At 39.1% G+C, this 17,892-nt stretch overlaps 1 protein-coding gene across 20 annotated transcripts in view; it reads right to left on the bottom strand.

The window, feature by feature from the left end:
* Window positions 1-17,892, bottom strand: part of THRB (thyroid hormone receptor beta) — a 175,902-nt gene that overhangs the window by 76,505 nt on the left and 81,505 nt on the right. Inside the window, exon 1 of one of the 20 annotated variants that reach the window (XM_064506195.1) lies at window positions 5,232-5,480. The exons of the other annotated variants lie outside the window; for them this stretch is intronic. The gene's annotated coding sequence lies outside the window, so the exon portion shown is untranslated. Of the gene's footprint in view, window positions 1-5,231; window positions 5,481-17,892 lie in introns of those variants that run through there. 20 annotated transcript variants of the gene reach the window in all.

The following is a 17,892-nucleotide window of genomic DNA, read 5'->3' as shown; positions in this document are numbered from 1 at the left end:
TGTGGTAAAAATGGATCTACTCTGAATAATGCCCAATCAAGTAATGAAACTAGCTCCTAAAGACAAAGTTTATCTTTTTGTTTTTCCTATGGCATTAGTTCTACAGACTAAGACTTGATTCAAAATGTCAGAGAGAAAAATGAGAAATTAAGTAAAAGAGAAACAACATCTTCTTTCATCATGCACAAGCTATTTTTATAATGGCAATCTTAGCATTTATACTTTTTCAAAGAAAAAACACACTTATTTTCAATCAAAAGATTATTCCATCTTTCATGAACTCCAATCTTTTTCTATTTAAATTGGAGCATGTAAGTAATTTGTAAAATTACCTATTACTTTTATATATATTAAATGAACATTAAAATAACATTATCATAACTTGACTTTTTTTTTGTATCAGTGAAGCACTAATAATCCTTCAGGTTATGTGAATGTAACTTCATAATTCTGAAGAACAGTTTGGTCAGTATAATCCCCAGCTTTTGTGATAAAAAGAGTTTTGCAAAATTTTTTGTCAGAAATCAGGCTCTTTTAACAACATACAAAACATACAACTATAAATGAAATGATCTGGAGACGGATCACCTCATAAAGGCATGATTAGAATATTTTTCTTCTATGAAACATCTGAAATTTTCAGATGGATGGAGAGGGAAAAGTGAAAACTAAGTCAAGTATGCATTTAATTGCTTGCACTTAATGTGCAAGTTTGTAGCTAAGAGAACAACTGAGATGTATGTAAATATGTGAGCCATTATCGTACCTGCAAAGTATCTATGGCGAATTAGTTAATTTTACATGTTTATGGACATGATACTGCCACTTCATGGCTACAGTCACAGGTCTTCCTGGGTAGAATTGCTCAGTTACAGGAATAAATACAGGATCTGATAGGTATAACAGTTGTGTGCACATATATCTGAATTCACCCATTCAGAAAGTCCTTTGAGACCAGCATGTCCTGGAATAAAAACATAATGGAAGACATGCACGCTACAGCAAAGTACGCTAACTTTCCCCAGATGAACTGTCCTCATTTACTAAGGAGGACTTTTGTTCTACATAAAGCTAATCACATTTGTAATTCTTTCCAGCATGAGGTTTCATACACTGTTTATATTTTTCAGATACATTTTTCGTTTTTTTCTTTCTTAATTACGAGTAAGATTAGCTGCTAGAATCTTCCATCAAAGTGTTAAAATATTGATAGACATTAATATTAAAAGCATAAAAAGGAATGAAATTCAGAGTTTATTTCATCTGATCTTCACTATTACAGGGGTTCTAGATCATGCCAGAGCATGATGCATCTAGTTAAGGACGGCAAATTTCTTTGTTTTCCTAAGCACCTTTACCAGAGGCTGCTTTACTGAAAGCTGTTCCATACGCTCCAGCATTACAGACATAAAGATCCCATAGGTCAGAACAGACAAAGATCCCATCACTTGAATACAGTCACTAGCAGAGTGAGACATAGAAAATGTGACATGGTATCTTCTGGCTTTTTTCTCTATTCCCTTCCTGTAAATTCCCAATGTTTGTTTTTGACCCCTGATGGGCATGCAGCTGTTATCTTTACAAAACCATCCATTCAACACTAGCATCTTTTTCCTGAGTGCTCGCTACTCTATCATCACTGTAATTCTTCTCTATGTAAAAACCTTAACATTTATTGTCACTGAATTTCTTCTGCCATTTTATTACTCAGTCACACTCAGTATTGTGAGATCCTTCCACAATGCTTCCCAGTAGACTTTTTACCACCCTCAATAATTTAGTATTGTCAGCAGGCTTTATTACCTCAATTTTAAACCCCCTTTTTCATATGCGGAACAAACCAGGTTCTTGGACAGATGCCTCTGAGACTCCACTGGTGACTTCCCTTCACTGTAAAACTTGACCATTTATTTCCCGTTGTCTTCCAACTTTTAACCAGTTATTAATTCACAAGAGGAGTTTCCCTTTCATACCACAGCAGCTTTAATTCTTCATGAGCCTCCAAGAAAGAATCCTGTTGAAAACTTCGGAAAACCAAGTAGGTTATAATAACTTGGTCAGATTTTTTCACAAAACCATTGCCTCCTTCAGAAAACCAAAGTCGACTTGTGAGGTTTGACTTCTCCCTGTTCAGCCATGCTGTTCAGCCTGCATGATCAAAAACACAAGCCTAACTTCTGATCTGCTTGCTGTTCCCAGTCATTCCACCCTGCAGTGCTAAACTGTAACTGTGATTTGAAAACATTCATCATTCTGATCAGCTCTTTACACACATGAAACAGTGGATTTTCTGGCTGTCAGAATGAACAGTTATGAATTACGGCTAAAATTTTGACATGACCATTATTTCCTGTACCCATTTTTTCTTTACTTTCTTCCCCAGTGCAATAAAAATGAATGTGGGGGGAAGAGGGGAGGAAGCTCTTGAAATGATGAAAGCGGCTTTCTTAGACTTCACTGCAAAGGAAGCAAACAATCCTAATGCCAACTGAGGAGCCCGAAACAAAGGTTTCCAAGCATGTAAGGGATTTCAAAGTTTTGGGAGATACAGGAGAAGGATATTTTCAGTGCAATTTCCCAAGGAAATAAGGTGTCTCGGAGTGGCAGTAGGTCACTGCACCCTCATCTTCCCTCCCTCTCCCCTCTACCTTGTGTATGATGGGTAACGCAATTGGATGGAGCCACAGAAGTCTTAAAAGCTCTGCTCGGCTGCCGCCTCCCGCAGCACTGGGGCAGGCGGAGAGCGCGTCCAAGCACCAAACTACGGAGCCGTTTGGTAGGGATGAGACCCAGGGTCATTCAGAAACTAATCCCTGGATTTAGCAAGGCTTTATCCAACTCAGTATGGTTTGAATTGAATTCTTCATGTTTAGAAAACTGTAATTTTCCATTTAAAATGTCATCATAACACCTCTAACTAGCTCTATTTACAGAGCTCTAATGTATTTCACTTCGTGCTCCTGCAAAGTAATGAAACAATGTTGTCATGGTGTATTTGACACTGGAGCTGTAGGTATAGTCTGATGATTTAATATTGTGTTTTTACTGTAATGTCTGAAGAATTTTGGCTGATCGGTAAACAGAAGAGTAGACAAAGGCCAAAGTACAGTTATTCACACCCTGCTTTATGGTTTGCTGTTTCTCGTGTTAAGAATTGAGATACAAAAAACACAACACAAAGGCTTCTCACAGCTAGAACAGAGAAAGGCATATGATTCCTAACACAGAAAAACACTTTGTAGTACTATTCCAATAAGTATTACTGTATTGGTCTTTTGAGATGCTTACGACTGTTCAAATGTTTTCATAGCTATAGATATACGCATAGATAAACAGAAAAACAGGAAAATCTTATGTTTTATTCTAGATGATAATTGTGACATACTGAAAATAGTACACTTGCAACATATGATACCCAATTAGAAAGTCCTTTTAAAAGTGACTATATAGCTACAGATTCCCATTCATCTAAAGAAAAAACAAATGAGCTAGCGCTTACTGGAAGGAGTATTTTTCCCAGACTTTTTTTTATAGTTGTAATTTTACAAAATAATTCCTTTGGATCAATCTTGGTAAAAATATTTGAGGGCAGGGATATAAGAGCCATAGCCACTGTTCCTAGAGATGATATGCAAGCATAATCCAGGTTCTAGTTCCCTGAACTCTAATGCTGCCAGCCAGTTACTTCTCCTATGACAGTCTGAACAAGATCTCACATCTGAAAAAATAATAAGCTCTAAGAATATTCAGGTCTAGAGATGCATGTTACACAATAACTTTTATTCTAAAACAATCTGCTTCAATTTTATATATATATATACATATATATATACATATCTTTAAAGAAAGCAGAGACAAGATCTGAACAGATCAAAGTGTAAAAATGGAAAGAGGGGGGAGGTGAGGGAAAAGCTTCCACAAATCGAACTATTACACACTACAGAGTTTTGCATAGGCCCACAAATAGGTAGGACAGAAAACAAAAACACGTGAAAGAGTTGAAAAATGAAACAATGTAGGTTTTAAGAGCCAAGAGTAATCGTCTCTTTTTCCTTTGAAAAAGATCATTCCAAAAAAGCATCACCAAAATGCAAGTAAAATGCCACAATAAAAAGACGTATTATGTACCAACAAATACTTAGTGTTTGAAAAGACATCACAAAAACTGCATCACAATCTTGAAAGAGATATTTAATCCCACAGCAGACAATCCTTAGTTTAACTGGGTACAAAAAAATGTAGCTTAGATGTCAGTTTTTCTATATTCAGCTCACAAAAATAAGCATTTGCCTTAAATTTTTTTGTTGCTGGTAACAAATCCAGAAGAAATTGGGTTTTGTTCTTTTGGTACATCAAGGCGTATCTTCACTGTGTTGACTGGGAAGAATTTCTCATTCTAAATCTTTTAGCAGCACATGTAAATATCAGAGAGGCAAAATCACAGATAAAAATAAACCTGTTGTGGAAACATTGACTTTTTGGCATGACATATCACAAGTGCAGAGTTAATTTTTCACTTTCCAAATCACAAAATGTTAAATATTAATACATTCTTTGAAACGTTAACATTTAAGTCTTTAATAGCATCTTCAGAGACTACACAATGTTCTTACCTAATTTGAGGATAACAGATTATAGTAACTTTTATTGCTGCACTGGACACTAGGGGTTTTTTGTGTGCTTTTATTTTATGCCAAAATTGTCTAAGTGCATATGAATAAGTATTGTGGGTTTTTTGTTTTAAGAATGCGTATACATTTAAATGAATGATTTTGCTTTTTGCTTTGGTATTCAACAGGCAGTATTTCAGACCCTGTCAGCTTCTCGCTATTGTTCCTGTCCATACCCACCAAATCTCTTTCACACAAGTTCCAAAATTTTTTCTGTGAATCACTCTGTGTTTTGTATGCAAAACTTGCACAGAAGTACAAAGAATTTAACAAAATGTCCTTTGTGACCTATCACCAGATTTTGCTCTGAGCGCGGGGAGGAGGCAACGCTCTGACTACGGCTCGGCTGTGCATTTGCCTGTCTCTGCCTGACCTGCTCTTGTTCTGGCAGAGAAAAGCCCACCAGAAAACTGTTGGCCTTTGTCTTTTAGAAAGCTTTCTAAATAATCTTGAAAATCTAATCTTGAAAAGCATGAAGAGGAAAAGTACATTTAGAAATCAGTTCATTGGCTGAAACAGAGCCTGCAAAACAGCAAGAGAAAAAAAAGAGAAAGAACTCACCAAGATACATCCTTGTGAAGAGAGGACAGTTTTGGTAGCAACCCTCCACAGGCGGGAAGTTAATGCTCTTTTTCTTTAGTCTTCTCCTTTCTCCATCCCCCCCACTCCTAATTTCCCCATTTAAGGGAGAAAATAACAAGGCAGAAGACGCCAAGAGACTTTCATGACATAAACAATAAGGCCTTCCTGTGCCAACATTTCCTTTAAAAACACTTGCCAATAAAGCTCCTGGAGGCCAGCAAGAGAAAGAAACGCCGAAACAGCCGTGACATGAACTTGGCATATTTTCTGACTCACTCACTTCCCTTGAGACAATCCCTCCAAGAGAGCGTTGAAGGAGAATGGGAAAAGAGAACTTCTTTCAGTGAGAAGGACTTCAGCTACCCCGCCATACAAGAAAACTGCCAATTAGCTTTATTTCTGTTTACCTACAGACTCACTCATGCAGCCACCTCCACTGGCATATTTCCTGACTAACACACTCATGTTTGCACATTAGTCTTATAATTCTGACGTCTGAAAAAAGGCAAGACTTTTTTTTTTTACTGCTGAGAATGCCTGACTCCAAATAATTTCTGAACAGCAGAGAAAAGATTAATAATTTATAAAGGGTGGCTAAACACTTGGCTGTTTCACGGATTAAATCCAAATTTCCCTTTCCCTTATCATTGCTCTTTATACCTCTATAGTGCTATTATAATTTTTAAATGCCAGACATGCTAGTCTACAAAACATTAAGGACACATAAACATCTATATCTGTAATGAATGTTTGTCAAGATCATTTCAGCTTGTCAATCCGTTTCATTGTGAATAACACCATGTTTTGAAAAAGCAATGGCAGGTTAAGAATCACAAATTAAAATCTCTTTAGAAGTCAGCATCTTACATGCACACAAGCATACACTCACTCACGCGCTCTTAGGAAAAGGCTGCCCCTTGCCCGCAGTCCCTCAGGAAGAGGAGCAAGGGGCTTGCAGCTATCTCCTCCCACCCACACATTGGACCTCCAGCTGAACAACGCCAAGAGAGGCTCCAAGAGGCTGGTTATTCATCTCACGAGGGAGAGGATGTGCAGACATCACGGGGCAGAGAAGCTGCGCCTCGGTGGTGGGGCTCCTGTGCGCTCCGGGGCTGGGGGAGATGGGCACGGCAGGGACCCAGCGTCACACCTGGCTGCCGGGGCAGCCCTGCGGCACCCACTCGCACACCAGACCGGGCAGCGGATCTCTGCCCAGGCCTCCCTTCAAGCAGGATTTTTGGCTGATGTTAGCGGGTTGCTTCGTCAGAGGTCTCAGGATTCCCGCAAGGACACACCATCTCTTCCCTCCATACGTATCAAATTCAAGAGACGGTGTGAATGTCGCCGCCAGCACTTACACAAACTGTTCATCCGTTCACTGGGTTAGCACATATCCACTCTCCATTTCTAGGAAGGCGGCGGACACTGCCAAACGCTCCTGAGTCGGCTAAGGGCTGTTGTTGTTGCTGGGGTTTTTTGGTTTTGCAGTCAACTTCTCGGATTAGCATCAGAGTATCACGTATCAAAATAACCACGAGTGAGGATCTGCTGGCCTGCTCAGAAGCGAGGGTTCACCACACCTACAGCTGCATAATTGCACTGTAATGTAATCTGATATCACACACCCCTCTTTTCTACTTTCCAACAACTCGCTCATTTTCTGCTTTAGTATTTTGGCTTATATAGTGCTCAGCAATTTTCCTGATTCTCATCTACAGGCTCATCTACCCTTGAAGACTCTCAGCAACTTTACCTAAGGCAGCGCTATCAGACCACAGAGTTTGCTGTCAGAAGGTTTTCCTTAGTGTAGCTACCTTTCCTCCCCAGCTCCCAAGAGCTGCTCATCTGATGGCTGTATCTACCTCAAAGAATCTGCTGATATAGTGACAGTACCTGGAGGTCATTATTAATTTACTTATTTAGTTTTGCATTCCCAGCTAGCATGGCTGAGCTTGCAAAATACTGTAATATAATATAATCTGTAATCTGTATTATGAGGTATCTGCTAACTCACCCCTTCTCCATCATGACTGCTTAGCACCATGTCAAGACAGACAGTGCAAACTTCTTTTTTTTAAGCTTTTTTTCCCTGTCCACTAGCAAAGTTAACACTAGTTTGTTTTTACGTTTGTTTTCATCAAAACCTGAGATAAGATGTGTTTCTTGTAACAACACCAGGGCAAGTTGTATGTGGTTGGTTGGCAGACTCTGAAATTCAGGGCCGGGGTAGAAATATTTGGGAGTCAAAGAAAGCTGACTTTCTCAAAAAATTAAAGCCCTTCTGACAATCTTCCAGAGAATCCCCGAGGAAAAGGGAGGGAACCAGTGAGACTCAAGGAAAATGGATGGAAGCCCAGCTTGGAGATTCAAGCCAGAATGGTTTCTGGCCAAGAAGGAAGGCTGGCAAGTAGACAAATACAGGCTTTCATAGGCAGCATTGTAAACAAGACATTAAAAATATTAATCCATCTAGATTTCAAGCACCAAGATGAGATTTACTTAAGAAGCAGAATTATGTTGGTAATGGCTCCTCAAACATTTCAGCTGAATGTCAAAGCTTTTGCTCAACTGTATCAAGTGAAAATACAAGGAGCTGTTGACACTACAGTATTCAAACATTCAGTCATATGGCAGAGCTGGAAAAACACAGAGTATGGCAGAGGAATGCTTAAGCCTTGGTTAGAAACTCAAGCACTCACAGGGAAACTGCATTCACAAATTATTTTTACCTTCATTTCTACATTAAAATAATAAATTAAAGGGGCGAGATGGTTTCTTATAACCAAACTTCCTTTCAGAAACCTTTTCAAATAAAACGTAAATTACCTCTACCAAAATACTTTGTTTTCAACTAGAAATAGTTACCTAGAACAGAACGTCTTCTTGTGTGAAAGAAAGTCTAGGCAAACCTTGAATACCTATGACTTTTTAAAAAGTTTCTTCTCTCCTACAGGAGTCAGTACATCTCTCCTTTTCCCTCAGAAAATATACATTTATTCTAAATAATTATTTTAATTTTTTAAATGCACGGGAAAAATCATCTCCCCACAAAATGAATGGGCGTGCAAGACAAAATCCCGAATCTGTGCTGCCCACCAAAGCACAAAAAGCCTGAAATGCAGAAGAAATGCATGCTTTTTTGATGAGCATGCGTAGTAAGTGTTGCTACCTCAAGCCTGACACAGCTAGAAGACTCACAGGCCTTCTACATGCTGGTGAGCAGGATTCCCAAACTGGTATACCTACAGGCAGGGGGTAGCTTGGTCTGCAGAGCAAAACAACAGCCTTAAACAATGGGAAAAATGTGAGCTGCAGCCACGGTACAGGATTCAGGAAGGAAGAGATGACTGACTAAAGGAAACACTCTCTTATGTCTTGAATCAGCCAGGCTGTCCCCCATGCAAGCCCATTTATTCCTTCTGTGCTTAAAAGGGGTCTATTTCACATACTGACAGTCACTATAAACTGTCAAGCATGAAGAGACTGAGATATCTCAATTCAAAGCACTAAAAGCATTCTGAAAGAACATGTTACAATTCCCCATTCCCCTTAGTTGTTTTAAAAAGCATTAACTTAGTAAAAAGCATAGAATAGGATCCCATCTCTTGCAACCTAGGATACACTGTACACCCTTAAGAATTTTATTTGTTATCAGGTTCCTTAAAAAAAGGAACAAAATAAAAACATAAAAACCCCACTAAGTCGTTTTCCCTGCTTATATCTTTAGCACCCACAAACTTATCTGCAAGCTTTCCACAGTATCTGAAATGGAAAATCTGAGCAAAGGAAAATCTCAAAACATGGAGTTAAAGAAGGAGTAACTTCATTCTGGTTAGAAGTGAAAAAAATAGATTAAAGAGTCTGAAATTTTATAACATTTTAAACATTTAAATGCAAATGCAAGTGCCAACACATGAATTATAGAAATTCTGTAGCACTCCTGGTCCCAAGAATCATATTATGAGATTTGCTTTCTGTGCTCTGCATATTACAAGAATGAAGCACTGTCATCTCAGATATTGTGAAGTTATGTACAAACAACACATCTAATAGTATTAATTTCAATAAGTTAGCAGACACATCCATTTCAAAATATTCTAGCTGAAGGTACTTTTAATTAAAGCTATTTGCCTATTACACATCACAACCTGTGCAACTTCATGGTTTAGAGCGTCATTTTCAACATATGAAAAGAGAGGCCATTAGCGAAATGCTGCCTGGCAAACAGTAGCTTACAAAGAGAAGCTGCAACATTTTCCTGGCTTTTCTATATATTATGTATAGGACTACATTCAAAGTAAACATGTGGTCATAATTAAATAATAATTATGACTTATATTTGTGTAACGCCATTCATCCAAATAGTTTAAAGCATTAGGTAAATCTATAAACAATGGGCCTAATCCTGCACTCCTTACTCACATAATACCACTCAGTTCAAATGAGCTATGTAGATATCGTCTACACACAGGCTTAATTGTTCTCAATTAACTCCATGTGTCAACACTCGTTCCAGAATGGCTTGTTCCTGTTTAGCTTAATTCTCTCACTGGTTTACTATAGGTGAAGGTACCGTTCCTACATTCTCACCAATTCAACATCACTCCTATGGACCCCTTCATATAGGATCCCACAGTGCTTTACAAACCTCAACATAACCTCACTTCTACATATTTCTAATATGATAAATGTTCTTTTACAGATGAGGAAATTAACACAACGAGAGTCCTTAGTATGTTTGAAAGACTGATGCTCATGTACTGACTTCTATCTGTAAACTCAGAGCTGAAATTAAAACCCACGATTCACCATTTCTGTTCTCATACCTTAATCACACAAGTAGCCTTCTTAATGTATCACGCCTCAGAGTAAAACCACAGGAAATGGTAGGAACAGGGAAAAATTCTGCAGTTTCTAAAAATAAATTATTTTTGGAAGCCGACATGTTAAAACCATTTCTCTGCATCTGTGGTACAAATGATGTCTGTTACAAATTAAGAATCAATGTTGCTAAAGGAGTTAAAATTGAGAAGAACTTTGTGACCTCCCTGGTATTTTGGTCTTAGTCTGTACTGAAAGTCCAGCAGTCTGAGAACAAGGCTAGCGACCAGGAAAACCTGAGTCAGATTTCATTTTGGCTCTGTTATGGACAGTTACTTAACTTTGCTTCAGCTGCAGTATCAGTAAACCAAGCATGACCATCCCTTCCTCTTATGGATCTTACAGAATTCACTGAAGTTTCTATGCCCCATTCTTCAAAGGGCCATAAAACAAATGCTGTTTACTGGTGCTAGCTATTATTTGGCTTTTATCCCTTTTCCCCCTCTATGTTAAATTTTGCATGTAAGAAAAGTCACTGTGTTACAAATAACCCATTCTCACCTTGATCTAGTATTTGTCCCTCTGATTTTAATTGTTCTTTGCAAAAGGTATCTTTAATTTTAGCTATTATTTATATTCCATGTAACTTTGACATACATCAGAAAGCACTTTTTTAGTATCAGATGAAAGCACTGTAAAACGTCATCCACTGCTGAATTGTCAGCAAAGCTTAAAACAACAGTGAAATCAGTCATTTTTTTTCCCCACAAAGCCTTCTAACAGGTATAGGCACTTCCCCGAGTTGGTAATTCAGAAAAAATTACAATAATTGCCTTACCTAAGCACATTTTGGTCTTACTTTGAAAGAATCTTCAAGCAATCCTTACCATAGAAGAAACCCTACAGAAGCCACTGCAACTGCTTACACACTGTGTAAGGACGCCTTGTGAAATCGTGAGAAGAAGCTGCAAGGCTGCTAGCTAAGAAGGAAGCGGCTGTCCTTGTTCACCTACAGGTGACACCTACAGCTACGCACTCCTATTTATGAATATAGACAGTGTTTGTGGACCTTATATGATATAAGAGACTGGAGAGAAAATATAGATGTTAATGGTTTGAATCACAATACGTTAATAGCATGGTTTTAATACGCAATTAAAAGGACACATTTTATTGAAGGGCACTGCCTTCATATGTCAGCTTCCTAGGCATGAAGAGGTTTGCTCATCTAATCAGCTGTAACTCTGACAGCAGCATAAACTGGCCACAGGTAGGGGAGCTCTCTTGTCCTGTCCAGACAAAGAAGCAGCAGAAATGCTACGCTGTCTCCTGGCGGGATATCCATAGCAGGGCTCCTACACTGCACCTCTTCACGTATTTTTGCCATGCCTAGGACAGGACTCCAGGATAATCAGCAGTAAAAGCTGCACAGACTCGCTCTCTTGCCGTGGACTAGACACTGAAATCGCTGCAGAGCTTTTAGACCATGGCTAAACTTTGAGCTGAGGAAGAGAAACCAGCAGCAACTCCATTCAAAACTGGGCTGTAGCCTCCTCTGCTCCTTATCTTGCCCCTGTTTTGGTTTTAGGCCAGGAACAGCCCATATCCCAGCTGGCAGGAGCACCTCTCCGGCACTGCTGCAGCTCGCAGCCCAGCCAGGGGAGCCTCTTGGTGGGGGCATTGGATGTCACACTGCCACGCACTACAGATATGCCTATAAATACAGAGACTCTCAACACTGTCCCTTAGCAAATTCATAATCCTAGAGAAAATCTTCACAGTAAGATATGATTCATGTCATGCAAGATATAATTCACTGACGCATCACTTACACAGAGCTTGAACAATGCATACGAACCTTTTATAGGGTCTTTCCAGGGCACTACATTTCGCCCAGGAAGGCTGCATAACTACCCAAAGTGCAAATGAACTGCATATTATATGAAGGCACACAGGATGAAGAGACTTGGTTGCCTGGATTTCCAGAGCTTCTTCAGAGTAAAAAGGAATTACCAGATTCAACATGATGGCAGACTAGTCCGTGGTTTCAATTCATTAGCAGTAGTAACAGGCACTTGCTTTCAAAGTTTTTACATTTAATACTAGAAATGCAAAATGAAATCTGCTCTTGAGACAGAAGGTACATTAGTCAAAATAGTCCAAAGTTTGAGCTTACATCAATAGAGCAAACTATAAAATACAACAGCTAAGGAGCATTCCTGATAGGAAGAGCAGCAGCTTCATGGGATAATAACCATTGTACGCATCCTAGCTAAATGTAACTGAATCACAGTTTGCTGTAGTTGCATCTAGAATACAAGAAAATGTCCAGGGGCAGAAAACAAGTTAAAACTCTTTCCAAACATAATTAGGACAAACTAAACTTCCACTTTTAAAAAACATTCACTTCTTATTGCTATAATTGCATCTGACTGTCTTTCCCATAATTTACCACATGATTCACCTATAAATATGCTGTGGTATTGTGTTTATCATACCACTGATTTTAAAATTATCTATGTGGCTACTTTGTGGCTCTTGCTTCCCCGAAGGTGTAATACTCCAAATCGCCACAAGTGAAAAAGATACTGAGTAACCCCCATGGTACATGATTCTGGCACCGAAGTAAGTGTAGCACACAGTAAAAATAGAACTAATATGAAAACATTTCTTCGGTCCTTACCAAAATGCTAGTGCATTTATCACTGAATAATGAATGCGTTGAAGCCACTGTTTTAAGAGCAATGACATTTCTGAGTGTAAAATACAGGTCAGATTCTGACAAGATCCTTCTGTCAGTTTTATTTCACCAGCTTTGATACCTTTGCTCCAAGCTGAAATCACATTGAGACGGGAACCAAGACTAGGTAAGGGTTGAGTTGTCCACACATGGCCTCAGGTATCCTGCCCTGCCTCCACCTGCTGCTCTGGCCCCTGCCAGGGTCTTGGTAGGTCATGTGTACCATCAGCCAGGACATGTGGTTATCTTGGATACACTGGGGTACCTTGGAAGGTGCTAGATGCTCATCCTTGGGCAGCCTGTGTAAACTGATCCCTAAGTTTCTAAAATGTTTGAAATCCGGACAACAGTCTCCCATCAAATTCAGAAAATCTGAAAAGGGCTGGGTGTTTTGACCCTTGTGGACCCGGACATAATTCTCCTCCACAGGAGCAACACAAACAAAGTAATTTCTACGGAGCCCACATCTTAACGGAACATTGGCAGCCAACACCAGTACCGTGCCACAACTAGCCTGATCTTCTGAGAATCAGTTGAGGTGAACAAGAATATCTTACAAGCTTTCAGACCATCCTTTTCCTGCAGTGCACATGTGAAGCAATCAAGAAGAAATTCCAGCAGGATCCTCACACAATTTCGAACTCACCAGGAGCTAGCAGAGGCCATTGGCAATACAGGAATGGCAATTGTTTGTTATCCATTGAATTGTTGTATACCATGACACCGCAAACCCTCAAACCAAAAACTTTTATGAAGGAAAATCTGATTAGCTTCTTACTCCTGGGACAAGTGTATTTTAGTTAGAAGTTAGTAATAAACTTTCCTTCCCTTTTACCAAAAAATTACATAGTCTAAAGAAGAAACCTGAAAATTGAGTTAAATTTTTATATAAAATACAAAATGTAATGTTCCTACCTTATAGCAGCATCACTTTCTAACAAATGTAATGCAACCGTGGGAGGGTATTTTCTGGAGGGAGGAATGTCCAAAGAATCAAAATGCTTTTAGTAGAATGCTGAAAGGCTTCATTGAGTATTTTTAGTCTGGCCTCTTGAGATGCTCTGCAAACATTTGCAAACCTCTAAAACAGAGCCAGTGTTATGTCACTATCTTTGGTACAAATAATTTGCTAGGAACTATTTTGTTCTGGCAAAGGGATATATCACGAGAGGATGCATGAACGAGATTGGGTTTTTTATGGATTAATGTTGTTTGTCAACTGAAGGCTGTCTTCATGAGGCAAGACCAACGCGCCAAGAAGTACATTTCACCATGCCAAAATTTAAGGGAGGAGTTCAGAAACAGTCTTTTATTACCTAATTAGTTTTATCAAATGACACAGATCAACTGACAGGAGATAACTAATAGGAAAACGGGGTCTAATGAAAAAGTAAGTTATCAGCTGGATGCTTTCCAGAAAACAATTATCTCTCTAGGTAAACAAGTACTGCTGTTGGGAGGTCAGACACAAAGTGCTAGGAATGGAGGTCTTGTCAGGATACCAACCCTCAATGGAGTTAAAAAGTAAAAAAAAGGTAGTGGAATTAACCACACTGAGAAGAAGGGATGACTTGTTATTAAAGAAGCTAGTATCTTTTATTGCTTTTGGCCTACAGATATCCTACTGGCCCATATTTTTTTTTGAAACACAAATCAAGTACAGCTTGCCAGATTAATATCTCCATTCAAAATGAAAAATAGGACTACAATAAGAACAACCACATTCACCTGCTCCAGAACAAATTACCAGAATAACTTTTTACAGCTAGCAGGAAAAATGACAGCTCACAGATCTTATACTATCTTGATAGCCTTAGTAATAATGAAAAGGATGATCACAAAAAGAAATACAAAATTTTAGATAATATTCTGCTCTATCCAAAAAAATTGGGTATAGTATCTGGAATGTATTTAAAAATATACTCGAGTCTCCTTTCCATTATTTTTCCCACTGCATGATCTAAATTATGAAGACTCATGTGGCTCAGATCCAGGTTACATCAATTTTTAATTCTTAATTTGAACAATACCTTCATGTTTTCCGTTATTATTTGCTTATCTAGTATATACCCCAAAATTATGCAAAACCTGTCTAGTTATTTTAGCTGGTAAAATAACACTAGACACATGTAACAGCACAAAGACATTTAAGAACTCTTGCTGGGGAGAAAAAAGAGAAAAAAAAAAGGATTTAATTGACTAAAGACTTGTATCCCCCAGCAGCCTGAATAGAAGCATCATCAATTTTTATAAACATTCTTTGAGAATTATAAGTGATGCAACAGAAGAGTTTTATTGTGCTATTCTTTCTCCTTCCACCATCATTAGCTAATTTGAAAACAGATGGGGTAAAGAATTTGTGGGAAAACGCTCTATGTATGGGGATCTACAGTTCTACCTTTACTGCAGAACTGCAGATATTACATGAAAGTTTCACGAGTAACTACAGTAAGCTCTAACAAGGAATGTTAGAGGAAAGGCTATTAAAAGAACTTAAAATCAGTATTTCTAAACAAAAATATCAACCACTGCCATCCCAGAACTATGCTAAGAACAAACATAAGATTTTTATGAGGCCTTGGCACATTTTGAGCATGGTTGGCTAATACCACCAGGAAAGAGCAATCCGTCTGGTTCCCGTTAGCACATCTTTCCCTATATGGAGGGCTGAGCTAGACATCAAGTCCTAGTTCAGCGAAGATGCCTAGACAGCCCTACCTACAGCTGAGAGCACCTGCAGACAGACATTTAAGACTCGACTGAAATTTCTCATCTAGACTGTCATGATGCCTCCTACGGGAACATGGATTAACTTGCATGTGAAACAGGTATCATCACTACTGTCTCTGTGTCTAAACAGATTTAAAAGTCTGATATTGGATTTTGGGTGGTCTATAATAAGACAGTCTGAACCTAAAAAAAAAAAAAAAAGAAAGACAGAAACATGGGAATGCAAAAGAATGAGCTCATCCAGGCACAAACAGAAAGCAGGCTTAGCTAGGGAATGAAATAACTACAGGATAAACTTACTCCACCTACCATTCACCTTTAAAGCTCTTTAAGGGCAAAGATTGTAAGATTCATCACAAGTCTCCAACTGGCTCCACAAGGAGCACAGATTCTCTGCCAAAAATAGTCCTCCTTCACTTTCCTCCAGTCAGTCTTTGGTTGGCAAACCTTCACCACTGCAATATCCAGACCTGCACATGGATGAGGTCACTAACCATGATCACTATGATCAGCACATCAGCACATACGGTGCAGACCTCAATCCACATGAGAACCAGCTTCTCCCCCTAAAGTAGACTCCTTTCTGTTTCCCTCTACCACTGTACTTTCCCTTCACTCCTCCCCACCACCATCTCCTCCTTGTTCTTTCTCCCAGCATTTCCTCTTACTCTAAGACTGACCACAATGCATGGTGCCATTGTAGTAAGGCAAAATGGTCTTGAGCTCTGTCCACCTTGAGAAGGCTGGAAGAGGAGGAAAAACTGGGACAAACCAGGCAGATCATGTACCAGGACAGTGAGTAAAACCAGAAGAGTAATCATCACTCTCATAGTGATCATCAAACATCTCAAGGTTCAGTGAACCATCTTTCCTCTTCCCTACAAGTCCCTTCAAGAAATTGTCCAAATAACAAATCACTACTAGAACTGCACATCAGTTCTCTTGCAAAAGGTTTCCAGCCTGCTTTGATCATACGTGCCATGCACAGACACTGAATTTCAAAATGCTTTGCTTATTTATTTCTTTAATTCTTTCCCCAACAACTAGCTACCAGGTCTACAAAGGAACTAAGCAGAAGAGATCCCTGAACCCTAACTCACAAATCAAATTGTTTTATGCTGTGCAATGATTCTCTGAGTTCAGTTAGTCCACCCAAATTTGTACAGCTCTTGCTATAACATTGTGAGAAGGCTCTTCCCATAAATGGGTACACCTCTCAGAGTGCAGCTGCAGCCATCTCTTGAGATAAGTATCCCTCCAAGCCTAAGGCATTCCTGCAAACAGTCCCTCTGAAAATCAATATCACTGATCTCCGCACAGCACCTTCCTTCTCACCTACTCCCTATTTCTCCAGGAAGAACCCAGAAAGGCCAAACACCAGACCCAGCCTGATGGTACAATGTGAACCCATCAAAATAAACAAGTTGGACCAATATAAAAGTAACCAAAATCATGTATTAGGAGAACGAAGACTGAAGGCTTTCCTGAATCATTAATTGCAATACAGCATTTTAATTAGTGACCTTTTATCTAACAAATTTACTGTGCATCTTTGGGGATGGACAAAAATTTTCTAATTATGCTAATATGTCTAGTAGTAACAGTTATAGAGGACACTGAGCATTTGGTCCTCAGTTTACTGTTATAAAATTCAAGCTAGGCAATTAGCTGATAAGCAATTAACAAGTTTAGCAACATAAGCAAATTAGCTGCAGTCATACAGAGTGATTCTTATGCATGTAAGTGAATTATTTAATTAAGTGATATGCATTTCAGCACAGTGCATTGAGTATGTGTGTGTGCAATTTGCATCCATGTCTAAAAGAAGGTCTTCTTGCAAATTCAGTACATGTAGGTGGGAGCTGTAACACAGTATCTTAATAAGGCTTATCCAACACTTCCCATAGGATCCAGTTTCCACTGGCTTATGATTTTGCCAGACTAATTGTTTGGGCTGAAATTTTCCATATTGGGTATGTGCCTCAGGCTATCTTTTTCGTACATCAACCCAAATTGTTCAAGGGTTTCCAAGATAATAGCCAAGAAAAAATGTTCTTGCTTTACAATGAGAAAATAATATGTGGTAGCCTCTCCTTTAAGTTCAAATATCCTTCCAGTTTTTAACAGGGAAAAGGTGCTTTTTGGTCAGGAAAGTGCCTTTTGCCAGGCCAGTTGAAACCTGTTCATATCTGGGGACATGTCAAACCTTTGCAGTCTTGGTCAGATGTGCTAAACAGCAAGTTTCAGGCCTCTGAGAATCCTGTCCTCACTAAGCGCTGTCACTCCACCCCAGGGCTGCCCAGCCTGCAGGGCATCAGCCTCACCAGAGCAGATGAACCGGAGCTGCTG

Source organism: Dromaius novaehollandiae, chromosome 2, assembly GCF_036370855.1.
Source record: "Dromaius novaehollandiae isolate bDroNov1 chromosome 2, bDroNov1.hap1, whole genome shotgun sequence".
NCBI lineage: Eukaryota > Metazoa > Chordata > Aves > Casuariiformes > Dromaiidae > Dromaius > Dromaius novaehollandiae.
Note: the sequence above shows the minus strand (reverse complement) of the source record. Positions and strands in the feature narration are given on the sequence as shown.